Source organism: Apis mellifera, linkage group LG16 (genome assembly GCF_003254395.2).
Source record: "Apis mellifera strain DH4 linkage group LG16, Amel_HAv3.1, whole genome shotgun sequence".
Lineage (NCBI taxonomy): Eukaryota > Metazoa > Arthropoda > Insecta > Hymenoptera > Apidae > Apis > Apis mellifera.
In genome coordinates, this window is record NC_037653.1 from 923,722 (window position 1) to 938,661 (window position 14,940).

General features: G+C 19.1%; 1 protein-coding gene and 1 long non-coding RNA gene across 4 annotated transcripts in view; one reads left to right on the forward strand and one right to left on the reverse strand.

Moving 5' to 3' along the window:
* Nucleotides 1-14,940, forward strand: part of LOC726424 (metabotropic glutamate receptor) — an 81,070-nt gene that overhangs the window by 24,650 nt on the left and 41,480 nt on the right. The gene's annotated exons all lie outside the window — the stretch shown is intronic.
* LOC107965660 overlaps nt 5,666-14,940 on the reverse strand; it is a 36,372-nt gene continuing 27,097 nt past the window's right edge. Inside the window, exons 3-5 of one of the 2 annotated variants that reach the window (XR_003306339.1) lie at nt 14,172-14,354; nt 13,694-13,824; nt 5,666-5,952 (exon numbers count right to left, since the gene is read on the reverse strand). This is a non-coding gene — a long non-coding RNA (uncharacterized LOC107965660). Of the gene's footprint in view, nt 5,953-13,495; nt 13,585-13,693; nt 13,825-14,171; nt 14,355-14,940 lie in introns of those variants that run through there. The other variant, XR_003306340.1, reaches the window with a different exon arrangement.

Consider the following 14,940-nt stretch of genomic DNA (forward strand, 5'->3'; position numbering starts at 1 on the left):
CCTCGATATTCATTACATCCCATTTCTTTACTTCTATTAATTTTGAATATATTTCAAAAGGATTTCTTCGATATCCATTTTTTTTTATGCTTCCTGTCTTATATTTTAATTTTCTTTAATATTTGTTTTTATATAAAAACTATCTTAAGTTGATTATATTGATTAAAATTGACAAATATATAATTTGATTATACTCTCTTCTTGTAGAAAAGAATCTCTTCTATATTACTAAAAGAAATTCTCTTAAATTGGTTATATTACTTAAATTGATAAATATATATATAAATATAATATATTATAATATATTATAATATATAATAATATATAGTCATTAATATATTTTTTTTTTATTCTCTTTGTATTTCCTGTCTTTTCCGGGTCACACACTCGTTGTAGTTTTCTTAAATTTTTTTTCTTATAAAATAGAATTTCATCTATAAAAAAATCTCAAGTTGATTAAATGTATAATTCGATTGTAATAAGTTATTGACATTTTTTTTGTCCTCTTTATGCTTTTTATGTTGGTTGAATACACCATGGCTATTTCAAATCATTTTTTCTAGAAAAGAATTTCTTCTATAAACAAAAAGCGATTATAAGTTTTTTTTTTTATTCTTTTTGTATTTCCCGTCTTCTCCGGGTCACACACTCGTTGTAGCTTTCTTAAATTTTTTTTCTTATAAAATAGAATTTCATCTATAAAAAAATCTCAAGTTGATTAAATGTATAATTCGATTGTAATAAGTTATTGACATTTTTTTTGTCCTCTTTATGCTTTTTATGTTGGTTGAATACACCATGGCTATTTCAAATCATTTTTTCTAGAAAAGAATTTCTTCTATAAACAAAAAGCGATTATAAGTTTTTTTTTTTATTCTTTTTGTATTTCCCGTCTTCTCCGGGTCACACACTCGTTGTAGCTTTCTTAAATTTTTTTTCTTATAAAATAGAATTTCATCTATAAAAAAATCTCAAGTTGATTAAATGTATAATTCGATTGTAATAAGTTATTGACATTTTTTTTGTCCTCTTTATGCTTTTTATGTTGGTTGAATACACCATGGCTATTTCAAATCATTTTTTCTAGAAAAGAATTTCTTCTATAAACAAAAAGCGATTATAAGTTTTTTTTTTTATTCTTTTTGTATTTCCCGTCTTCTCCGGGTCACACACTCGTTGTAGCTTTCTTAAATTTTTTTTCTTATAAAATAGAATTTCATCTATAAAAAAATCTCAAGTTGATTAAATGTATAATTCGATTGTAATAAGTTATTGACATTTTTTTTGTCCTCTTTATGCTTTTTATATTGGTTGAATACACCATGGCTTTTTCAAATCATTTTTTCTAGAAAAGAATTTCTTCTAAACAAAAAGCGATTATAAGTTTTTTTTTTTATTCTTTTTATATTTCCTGTCTTCTCCGGGTCACACACTCGTTGTAGCTTTCTTAAATTTTTTTTCTTATAAAATAGAATTTCATCTATAAAAAAATCTCAAGTTGATTAAATGTATAATTCGATTGTAATAAGTTATTGACATTTTTTTTTGTTCTCTTTATGCTTTTTATGTTGGTTGAATACACCATGGCTTTTTCAAATTATTTTTTCTAGAAAAGAATTTCTTTTATGAATAAAAAGCGATTATAAGTTTTTTTTTTTATTCTTTTTGTATTTCCTGTCTTCTCCGGGTCACACACTCGTTGTAGCTTTCTTAAATTTTTTCTTTTTGTAAAATAGAATTTCATCTATAAAAAAATCTTAAGTCGATTAAATGTATAATTCGATTGTAATAAGTTATTGACATTTTTTTGTTCTTTTTATGCTTTTTATGTATTTGAATACACCATGGTTTCTTCAAATCATTTTTTCTAGAAAAGAGTTTCTTTTATGAACAAAAAGCGATTATAAATTGCTTCAATGTATAATTTGAGTAGATTTTATATTTTCTTATTGTACATAATATATTGTATATATTGTACATATATATATTCATGATATTCACTAAGTCCTGCTGAACACGAACATTGTTCATAATTTTCAAAATTACGATTAAGTTACGTAATATATTTGTTTGTAACAATTGATTTGCTATTTTATATTTTTATATTTCTTTCGACAATTTGATCAATGTATATAATATCAGCCGAAGATCATTACTTTACTGTTTTTATAATTTTTTATATTTACAAAATTTCTAAACAAGATATTCGAGACTATATGTTTTTTATATTTAAATAAACAAAATAAGTCTAGTAATTGAAGAGAACTGTAACTTTTTTTCTGTTACAAATAAAAAAAATTGTAAAATAATTTTGCATTATTATTTAGTTTATTTGAAGTATAATGTGAAAAATAAGAAAAGATTAATTATGATTCATTTAATTTAACTAGGATAAAATATCAAATCATGTGTTGTATATATATATAATATTATAATAATTAAAATCTTAAAATGATAATTGTCTTTCTTACATATAATAGAATTTTTCAATATTTCGAAAATGATATTTAAAATTTTAAAACGATAATTTTTTTCTTTTTGAAGTGAGTTTGAATTTATAAAATTCTGGTTTATTAGAACTTATGTATTTTTCATAGAAAATATATCTTATTTTCATACTTTTTGTTGCAATTTTTAATATATCTTCTACATTAAATTTATATTTTACAATCATACAAAGTTCAATAATACAATAATACAATAATACAATAAACATAATTTAGTGAATTAGACATTTTATAATTTTCCTAATGTCGATAGTGCAGTTTTCTTATAATCAGCCGATCAACTTATTTTGTATTTTTATAGTTACTTTTATAGTAGAAATATATATATAAGCTCTTGTAATTTCTATATTATATATATCATATATATAACATGTTATATATAACATGTTATCAACATATCTACATGTTGGAACAATGTATTCAAGTATATCAATATGTATATACATGCAAATAGTTTTTCTATGCGTTTTTCTGTACAAACACTGTTTATCTTTTCATCGGTTTTGTTTCATTTTTTGTTCTTGAAATCAAAACTTATCAATATATAAATCAATATATCTATATCTATGTCGATGTCTAAGTTTGAAATGAATCATAATTATATAAGTATCATTCAAATATAATATGAGTGCTGTTTTCACATGTTCTTTCATTCTTGAAATCAAAACTTCTTAAATCAATATATCTATATCTATGTCGATGTCTAAGTTGAAAAAATCATAATTATATAAGTATTTAAATATAATATGAGTGCTGTTTCCACATGTTCTTTTGTTTTTGAAACTTATTAAATCAATATATTTATGTCTTTGTTGATGTCTAAGTTGAAAAAATCATAATTATATAAGTATTTAAATATAATATGAGTGCTGTTTCCACATGTTGTTTTGTTTTTGAAACTTATTAAATCAATATATTTATGTCTTTGTTGATGTCTAAGTTGAAAAAATTATAATTATATAAGTATTTAAATATAATATGAGTGCTGTTTCCACATGTGCTTTTGTTTTTGAAACTTATTAAATCAATATATTTATGTCTTTGTTGATGTCTAAGTTTGAAACGAATCATAATTATATAAGTTTTTATTATTCAAATATAATAAGTGCTGCTTCCATGTCATCATAATGAATGATTAATTTTTGGATATGTTAGTCAAGTTCATTGGTCCACATATTCTTTTATTTTTGAAATCAAAACTTATTAAATCAATATATCTATGTCTATGTTGATATCTAAGTTTGAAATAAATCATAATTATATAAGTGTTATTCAAATATAATATGAGTGCTGTTTCCATGTCATCATAATCAATGATTGATTTTTGGATATGTTAGTCAAGTTCATTGGTTCACATTGGAAAATTGACACAATTGATCCAAATTATATAAAGATTGCAAGTTGTTGCTATGTTACAAATAACTTTTATTATAATATTAAATTTTTAATTTCGTAAAATAATTTTTTTATTGCTGCAAGTGAAAAATAAAATATATTCAAAATATAGAATAAAAATTTATTGATAATAACAATATTAATATGAATTTTTATAAATTTTTTATATCGAATATATATAATCATATTCTAAAATTCAAAATATAAAGTTTATTGATATCAACAATGATAAGATAGACTTTTGTAAACATTTCTAATGTAAAAATATTTACATATAATACACATAGTTTTATTCTATGCTTCATTCAAAATATAAATTATAATTTTTATTATTTATTAATAATAAAAATAATAAGATAAAATTTAATTTAAGTTGTATATAATTTCATGTTCAATCGAATCGAATTCGAATTTTATAGTCTAATTGTATGATTCTAAATCTAGAATTGCTAAAATATTAATAATAAAAAATAAATAAGATTCAAGATTTCGTTTCATTTATTCGAATTTTTCTGGTTTTTTTATTCTTATTATTTTTTTTATAGCATGTATTTTATTGCTCTATAAATTTTTTTAATATCCGGAATATTAACAATTTTATTCCAATAATTATTATGTAAAACAAAATGCAATGTGAATAAAATCACAAAAATATTTTTAAAAATATATATATTTCTTTCGTTCATGCTTTATCAATCCATAATGTTAATTAATTCGAATGTTTTTAATTCTATTATTTATTATCGTTTTTTATTTTTTTTATTATCGTTCAATCTTGAAATTTAAATTCTTAATCTAATAAATAAAAGAAGTAAGATTCCAATATATTTGTTCCAATATATATTCTATTTCAAATAAAATAGAATACATCTAGCTCTATTGAACAAAAAAAACAGATTTAAGGGTTTCAATATTAGCAAATTAAAATATTAAAAATTCAAATAAAATTAAAAACAAAAATAATTGAAGATTTCATCATTAAGTTTTAACTAGTCGCAAGTTAATATGTGACTTCTTATAATCTTGAATTTTTACTGTTTGTTTGAAATTTTCTTGAATCGTATTTTATTTCTACAAAATTTTTTTTCAATTGTATAAAAAATTATGTCATACTAAATAAAAAATATTGTTTAAAAATTATGTTTATTTATGCTTTCTTATTGTTTCAATCTATTATTTATTTTTCTAATATTTCCATATTATTATTTTATATTCAAAGAAATAAATTTTAATCTTTTAAATGATTTTAATTGCAAAAAAATATTAAATACAGGATGTCTTAATTTTTTTGACCAAATTTTGAATTTTTAATCTATTCTGTTAAAAATAAAAAAAAATCATTTAAAAAATTTCATATAAATATATTATTGGAAATATTATTAAAAAGTTATATATAGCAATAAAATGAAATATAAAATGATAAATAATAATATATAATAAAAGTGCGTTACTATTTAAAAAATATAATCAATAATATTTATATATAGTACATTAAAAAATGTAATAATATTTTTACAATTCCAATTACAACTCCATTTCAAATGTCATTATATTTTTGTTAATACAAAATTGATAATTATAAAAGATTAAATTCCAAATTCTTTGAAATTCATTTTGATTTTAAAAATATATATTATCAAAATTTGGTTGGAAAAATTAGGATATATTAAAATTCAAAAACTATTTAAAACAAGTATGATATAAAATAATTCAAAATCTGTTAGATAATTTATCACTTTATAACAATTGTTTATATTTTTCCATTTTTGTGTCCATTTTCAATATTTAGACCAATAATTCATATGCATGCTCTTTCATTATTTATAGTATAATAATGATATAATTGCATAAAACCAAATAATATTTTACAATATTTTCCACAAATATTGGGTTAAATTATAAATCGTATGAGAATTGAAGTTTAATAAAAAATAAGGCACATTCGATGGCTGTATTTTTTATATATAAATATTTGTATTCCTATCACCACTATCATGAAGAAGATATAAATCCTCATGTTGTCCACAATCTGATGGAGTCATAATATTTTCTGTAAATATAAATTTAAATTAATTAATGGAATTTGAAACTCTACTAATTATTATTATTATAATATATCTAATATATATTTGACAACATGTCTTATTGTTTTATATATTAATATTGTATTCCTTTCACTGGCATCACCGAGTCGTGAACAGTTATTATTTATAATTTTGGTAGAGGAATTTAAAAATTGTTTTGCTTTAATCTTTTATATAAAAAGTAATTTTATATTAGAGTGCGTGAACACTATTATTCTAAATGCAATTGACATAATAACATTTCAGTGATGCTGCACATATAAATTAAAACGATTTAAAAAATTAAAAATAATTTTATGCTTTCTTGATTTAATTTACTTTTACTTATTTTATATGAATAAAAACTTTTTGAGAAGAAGTCAAATAAAAGATTTTAAAAACTGCAAAACTTTAATTCATAAAATATTCATAAAAAATATTCAATAAAATTATATTTATTTATAAGTAATTTGATATTATTTTGTGAAATTTATTTTTTATTTTCTTTAATTATATATATATTTTTTTTTTAAATATCCTGGAAATAAAATATATACATTGATCTAGAATTTGTTTTCCATGTATTAAAGTTTTATGTAATTATATCCATATAATCATTGGATATATATAAATTTTTGTTATAAATTATTTAATATTCGTAATACAATTAAATAATCAAAATATATTTTAAATTTTAAAATTTTATGTTCAAAATGTTTAAAAATTATCTAAAATGAATAATATTCTGAATTTTTGAAGAATTTCTATATAATAGAATATTGAAAAAATTTTTCCAAAATAATGAATTTTGATACATTTGATATAAAGAAGCGAGATTTTGTTGTTTTCTTTTTTTATTCTCTAATCTGCATGGCACAAAAAAGAATCAGTTACAATTTCTTAAGATATTTAGCTTTCTCTTTTTAGAGTTCATTCTCTTCTCTTTAATAAAAAATATTAAATTAATTTTAAAATATATTTCAATATATTCCAACTCGTATATATTCATACAATAATTTCCAAGCAATTTCTTAGTCAATGTAAGACAATACGAAATTATTCTCCTTTGTTGAATAACAAATTATTCTTTTGAATGATAAAATTATTAAATTATTTTTATATTATTCCAAAATTTTTTTAATAATTGTTTGCAATTTTTTTGGATTTTATATACATTATAATGTAAGTAGGGAAAATTATGTTGCAATGATAAATAAATTATATAATAATAATAATTATTATCAAAATTTAAAAATAATATAAATTTAATGTTTTTTATACTCATGTCATCCAATCCTAATATTTTAAAATTTAATAAATGAAAAAAAAATCGTACAGCAAGTTTAGGCGCAGGAAAAAGTCGTTTTTAAATATCCTTCCTATCTAGATCTATACGCATTCAATTACGAGCAAAATTTTTTAATATTTTTATAAATTGAATTTTCTATGTGATGCAAGATATCTTTGAGAAAAAAAAATAAAACTAGAGATTTCACGCTTTAAAATAAATTCGAGTTTATTGTTATATAATTTTTTTTTATAAAGTTATATTGATTTAAAACAATTTTATATAGAATATTATATAATATATAAAAGTATATATAATATATTTTAATATATATATATATATATATAATTTATTGAATATTTATTCAATAAATTTATTAAATTGAAATTCGTATAAAATGAAGTAAGACAACATAAAATAAAAAGAAGTAACTTATTTTCATCTCAACATTGTCTTGTTTTATTTCTATCTCTCTTTATTTAAGCAAAGCTTATTATTTAATAAATAAGTGAAATTTTTATATATCAATTTTTATATTTTCCAAATATATTCTATAAATATATATATATATATATATATATATATATATATATACATGTAAGAAAATTATTTAGAAATCATGATTTCAACAAAAATGATTATTAAATTTCATGATTATTAAAATCAAAAATCCTTTTAATAAATAAGTTATAAATAATTATAACTTAATATATTATTAATAAATAGTCAATGATTAATAAACATATATCGTGGAAAGGAAATTATATAATTCTTTTTCAAATAATTGATGGCAATGTGGAATGGAATATAGATAAATATAATTGTTCTTTTTGAAAAATTACTTGCTGAAAATCTTTCAAATTTCCTCTTAAAATTCTTTTAAATCAGTTATATTTTTTATCTTGCACGATGGTCAATGAGTAAATCAGATTACAATTTTGATTAGAAGAGAACAATTATAATTGAATAAATATTTATTATTTGTTTTATAAAATATACGTGAATTATAACAATATCTATTTCTGAATATAGTTTCTGAATTATGTATATTCAAACTTGATGAACTTGATATGTGCATGCAAAATTTGTGTTGAATGAAAAAAATATTGTATAGAAAGATAAAAAAATTGAAAAGAATCAATAATAAATAAATAATAAAATTAACAAAAATGATGCTAAAAAGACCTTGTCTCTTGTGCTAATTCTTTAATATAATAACTTAAATGATTAAAGATAAAATATCGTTTATATCAATATCCATTTGATAAATAAGGAGTATTGAAAATTGGAAGAAGTTGAATATTCCCTATGTCGTCTATCATGGCATTCATTTCAACAAACTGATTATTGAATCATTTAGATTCATGATAGCTATTCAAATTAAAAATTAAAAAACTAATAATAAAAGTGATAAAGTAATTCTTACTTTTATTTTATTGATTAAATATCTTAAAAATTTCTAAATCGTACCATAAACTTGGACGAGATTTTTATCTTAAAAATATAAATATATCTGACAAAAGATAATAATTGAAATAATTGAGATTGTAAACGAAAAAATTCGCGTAAATATGCAGCTGCGCTAAAATTTTAAATGCGCCAGTGATTTTTCATTTTAAGTATTTAATTAAATAAAATATTTAAATAAACTAAATATCCTCAAATCTTTTAAATTGATAAGATAAATAGACTTTATGTAAATAATAAAAAGATGTGCTAAATGGAGAAACAACAAGATCTAATCTATCAAGATTATCTGATGATCATACTCGGACCGCATTATTCCTATTTCTCATCAACTATAACAGCATGATCAAATATAAAATTATTATAAGCAAATTAATGCTTTATTTTTCAGTGTTTTAACGATGTAATTTATTTTGTTATTCTATTATATTAATATAATTATATTAATATAATTCATTTTCTTATTAAATGTTACAAACATGAGAATTGCAATTTTTATTGGAATTTTAAATTTTATTCATTAGTCTTTAAACACAAGAAACATTTGTATTCTTTCAATGTTTCTTCAATTGCTACTACATTATCGCAATACGATTTTACGATTAATTCATATAATATTTGTATTTATTATTTTTGAATAAAACAATTGAATTTAAAAAATTTGTGTATGTGCATAATATCAAAGAATCTTGTTTATCATTCATGAATATTTTAATTTATAAAATTCATTTATAAAATTCAAACTTATTTATAAAATTCAAAATAATCTTGCATGTCTTCTATTTTTACGATATAATTTTGATTAATGAGTTCCAAATTATTTTCAAATCATTATATTGATTCTAGAAAATACTATTGTTTTCTATTGTTTATTAAGCTATTAATTATCTAATTTTATTAAGCTATTAATTATATAATAGGCATTAAAATTTTGACAACTTTGTTTCATCATCAATATGTAGAAAATAATCAACTGCCGCGATTAATCTTAGTAACTATATAATATGTTACATAGACATTTAAATCCAGAAAATCTTATGAATAAATTTAAATGTGGAAGTTTAGAAACTAGAAATATTAAATTTCTTTTAAAATTTCCTTCAAATTCCAAACATTTCATTATTTATTACAGATAATTAATTTAAAAAAACATTCATCTATTAATTTTAGAAAGAACAATACCATTATCATCCATGATTCCCAATTATATTTAATATTTTAAACCTGATCTTTATATTTATTTTTTGAATAAAAAAATCAATAGATATTGGAATTTTGACCATTTTATTCTGTCATCATTTTAACATTATTTGATGCAGAAAATTATCAATTACCATTATTAATGATAATAACTGAACAGTAGGCAATATAAAATTATAAGAGATATTATAAATATATATACATTATTATTATCATAACTGATAATATATTACAACAATGATAATGTATTAATATTTTAACAAATATTCCAAAATATTCCAGTTATTATATCTAACAGTAAATGACTTTTTGAAGTATATATTATTATTTCAAAAAATCTATTATTATTTTCCATATCTTTCACCAGTATACATATATACATTGAAATTTATTTACAATTTACAATAATGGATTATATTGAAAAGAAAAGATATAGGTGATTATGAAATTTGTTTTGATTGACAAAAAAGATTGATAAAATTCTTAAAAAATATTAAAGAAGAAATCTTATCTTATCTTTTTCTGCAATTTCCATAATTAAAAAATCAATCATTTCCTACCATACCTTAAATTTGATTCCATCTTTTCTTGACTTTCCAAAAGATGAAAATAAGTTATCGTTAATCAGTAGATGAAACGTTCAGTGGGACAAATTTAAATATCCATTTCAAATTTCAATTTTTTTTTTTTTTGAAAATAAAACAAATTATCATTGATCAGTAGATGAAATATTCAGTGAAACAAATTCAAATACAATGCTAAAACAATGCAAAATGCTATAAATTTAAATTTTTTTCCTTCGTTGAAAATAAAATAAATTATTGTTAATCAGTAGATGAAACATTCAGTGGGAATTTAAATTTCCAATGCGTTAATATTTTTCATTTTCTATTATCTCAATAGAATTCGTAATTTTTTATTTTATTGCAAATTATTGCAAATATTGTTAAATAATTACGATATTGTTAAATAAAAACGATTAATTACGATTCGTCTTACAATAAAATAATTCGCACAATAAATTATTCTGTATATGCTCACGAATATATACTCACGCAACAGAAAATGTTTTCCAAAAATGTTTTTGTTCAAAATTAATGATATACATATATGATAATTAACTAATAATTAATTAAAAAGAAATAATTAAAAATTTGATTCAGAAAAGATGAATTAAAATTACAGAAATGACAGTATTTCATAACATGTTAATTTAACAAAAATATTCAAGATTAAAATAGAATATTTGGAAGATGTCGATTAAATAAGAAAAACATGTTATAATACAATTAAATTGTTAATCTGAAAAATATTATAATAATTTTAAATAAGAATTATTGATTCTGGAATCTCAAGAAGAAAAGACATATTTTTGTAATGATATTGTATTATATGTAATATAATATAGAAATATAATAACATCTTAATAGTAACATATTATTTTATGTAATAATATAACAGAATGTATTATAATGTATTATAATAAAGCTGTTAATAAATGTACAGAATTGTAAACAAAACTTTTTGAATAAGGATGCTCATGAATCATTCATATCACGATTCAAATCTTTAATATTAATGTTAAAAAAAGATAAGAAAAATTGATGAAAAAAAAAATCTCACAAAAGAAATTTCACAGTAATCAAAGAAACTTCCAAACACATTAAAAATTCTATAATTCTATAATTTGTTCTGTATTCTATTTCCTTGTACTTCATTTATTTCTAAAATGATATACAGAATGTTAATATACTATGTTCAGTGTGAGATATTTTCAGATGGATGATTCTAGAGAAAAACTAAAGGAACTCAATATACAAATGATGATTGAATTAATCTTCACTAAATTATGTGAAATTTAAAGATAGAGTAAAATGTATTTATTTTATCACACCATTATAGGAGTAATAAAACCATTAAACGTTGTATATAATTATTAAATAAATTAAAAATGTTTATCTTTATTAAGAACAATATGCAAAGAATATTTAAAATATTAAATATTTTCTTCAAAATTTCTAAAAAAAATTATAAAAGATAATTGGATATTAAGTTTAAAAATCAATTTTTCATTTTTTCAATAAATTTTCTGGACTCTGTTAATAATTGTTTATTATTATTATATTCTTTGTTATTATTTATTATTATTATTTAAATATAAATATATATATATATATATAAATAATAATAATAATAATATATATATATCTATTTTTAAATTTAAAAAGAAATAATTTAAAGATAATATTGAAGAAATGTTAATTATATTATTGTACTGTTAGCTTGGGAAAAACGTTCAGAAAGAAAATTAGATATTTAAAGAATATCGATTGAAAAAGAATTATCTGTTGATTCTAGAATCTCAAAAAAGAAAGACATATTCTTATAATAATGTTATTATAATATTATTATATTATTATAATAATAATTGTTTTATTTATAATGTATAATGTATAAATAATAATAATTTGTAACAAAATAAAATTGTTAATAAATGTACAAAATTGTAAATAAATTTTAATACTGTATAAATTTTTATACTGGATCATTTGTTAAATCTTTAATATTAAAAAAAGAAAAGCTTTCAGAAGAGGAATCGTGTATAAAGAATTTTATTAATTCATTAATTAAGAAAATTTCTAAATAGTGAGAGATATTTTTAAGAAATTATGAAATACAATCATTTCATCTATATTTTTCATTTTTGGAATAATATTAATATATTCGTGATATATATTTGAACAATCGATTCTAGAAGCTAAAATAAGCATAAAAATTGATTTAATTTTTTTACTTTTCCATCAATTTACTTATTATTATATCATTAATGCAAATTTATATATCATAATTTTTTCTAATATAAATTTAATTACTTATGATAAATAAATTTAAAAACCGAAATTTTTGTATATCAATTTTTATATCTAATCTCGCGAATATTATTCCTGATAAAAAATTTTCAATCAAATCCATTAAAAAAAATAAGACAAATAGTATATATAAAGTATAAAATAAATAATAAATAAATAAATAAAAACAAAATATAAAATATTAGTGGTTTAAAATACATCAAATATAAAACATATGGATATATTAAATCTGTATGATATTAAGTAAACATATAAAAAAATAATTTTTAATGAAAAAGAAATTTGGTTAACAGAAGTTTTGAAAAAGATATTTGTTATTGGTTATTCACAAAAAATAAATGTTATTTTTCTAATATTATCGATTATCAATTATAAATGTGTTCTTAAATATTTTTTGTTATATATATTATATGAAACTATTATATATTATAGATTTACAATTTATCATACAAATATTTATATCATATATATACGATAGATGAATAAAGTAACATTGAACATGTTAATATTAATTTTATGCAGAATATTTTTAATAATTGCAAAAGCAATTAAAAAGAATCAATTTGATTAATAATTCCAATGTTAAAATATTTTTTATCTAATATTAATGTTTAACTTTTGATTTTTTTTTATAAATATATGAAATAATTATACATATCTTGCTCTTTGATGTCTATTCCATTTAATGTTTAATATTTTATATTTCAAAACTACAATATTTTTTAATAAATTAACATAAACTATTATATTTTCTATCCATTTACATATCACAAAACTATTATCCTCATCAATTCCTGGAATAATTGAAACAATCTTTAAGATATATATACCTTTACAAATTTCATATAATAATAAAACAAATGAAATCAAATAATCATCATCAATAATTTTCAGAATACCTACCTCGTTGGATAATTGATGTTTTATGACAATGTTCAATTATTGAAATTATTACATGATGTTAATTCCATAATTCCCAAAAACAAAGATGCAAACAGGAATGTGTGCATTCTCTTTTTTCCCTGTCTCTATATCTATAATGTTTTATTTGGAAATTTATTTTCAATTATTAAAAAGTTAATGATATAAAAAAATATTTGAAACATATATTGTGCAACATTGAAAGAACCATGCAATATTAAATGTTCTCAAAATTGTGAATAATGAAAAAAAATATTTGAAATAAATATTTTTTTTCATCGCAGTGAGAGAAACATATCATGGATATGTATTCGAATTTGCAATGATCTTGCAAAAACATTTGAAGGTCACAGGTTATATTTTTGAAAACTATATTTTTTTATTCCAATTTTCTAACTGAATGCATTTTTTAAACATTTCCAGAACATTATTTAATTATATTTTTATTACTCTATATTACCTTAAATTAATTACAGGCCTGTGACATTATTATTCTTACTTCCTCCATTTTATTGTCTCTTCTTGTCATCCATTTTCTCCTTTTTCCTTTCTTTCTAATTTATTCTTCTATTCGTTAGATGAATTTACAGAAATAGAAAGATATATCTCTATTTAATTCAGGAATTAAAGTGTAATTGTAAAACTGTAACATATGACAAAATATTTAATATTTAATATGTTAATCAATGAGAAAAACGAAGATAATTTAATTTCTTAGGAAGTTAATTTTTTAAAGTTTTATTTTTAAATGGCATTTAAAATTTAAATAAAAGAAAATAGCAAGTAAATGATAATTACTTTTGATTTCAAAGTAATCTATATTTCTGAAAAATAAATTCATTGTAACATTGAGAATAAAAAAATAAAAATTTCATTTCAGATATATTCTATAAAATTGGAATCTTATATATCTTTTTAAATAGTTGGAGATAGAAAAAACAAATTAAACGGTTTGAAATAAAGTATAATCTGAATATAATTTTTTTAATTTCTATAAAAAAGTGTTAATCTTTTTTCTAAACTATTAATTCAAAAAATGTTATAATGTGCAAATATCGCAATTTATTATAATTTTTGTAACATGAATTGATTAGTATTAGTATTAAATAAGAAAAAGAAAGAAATATTATTATTGTAATGGCATTATTTGAATATTTGTTATAATGTAACTCGTGATATTTGCAATTAATTTTTTAAATTAATGCATAAAATTATATTCAGATTATAGT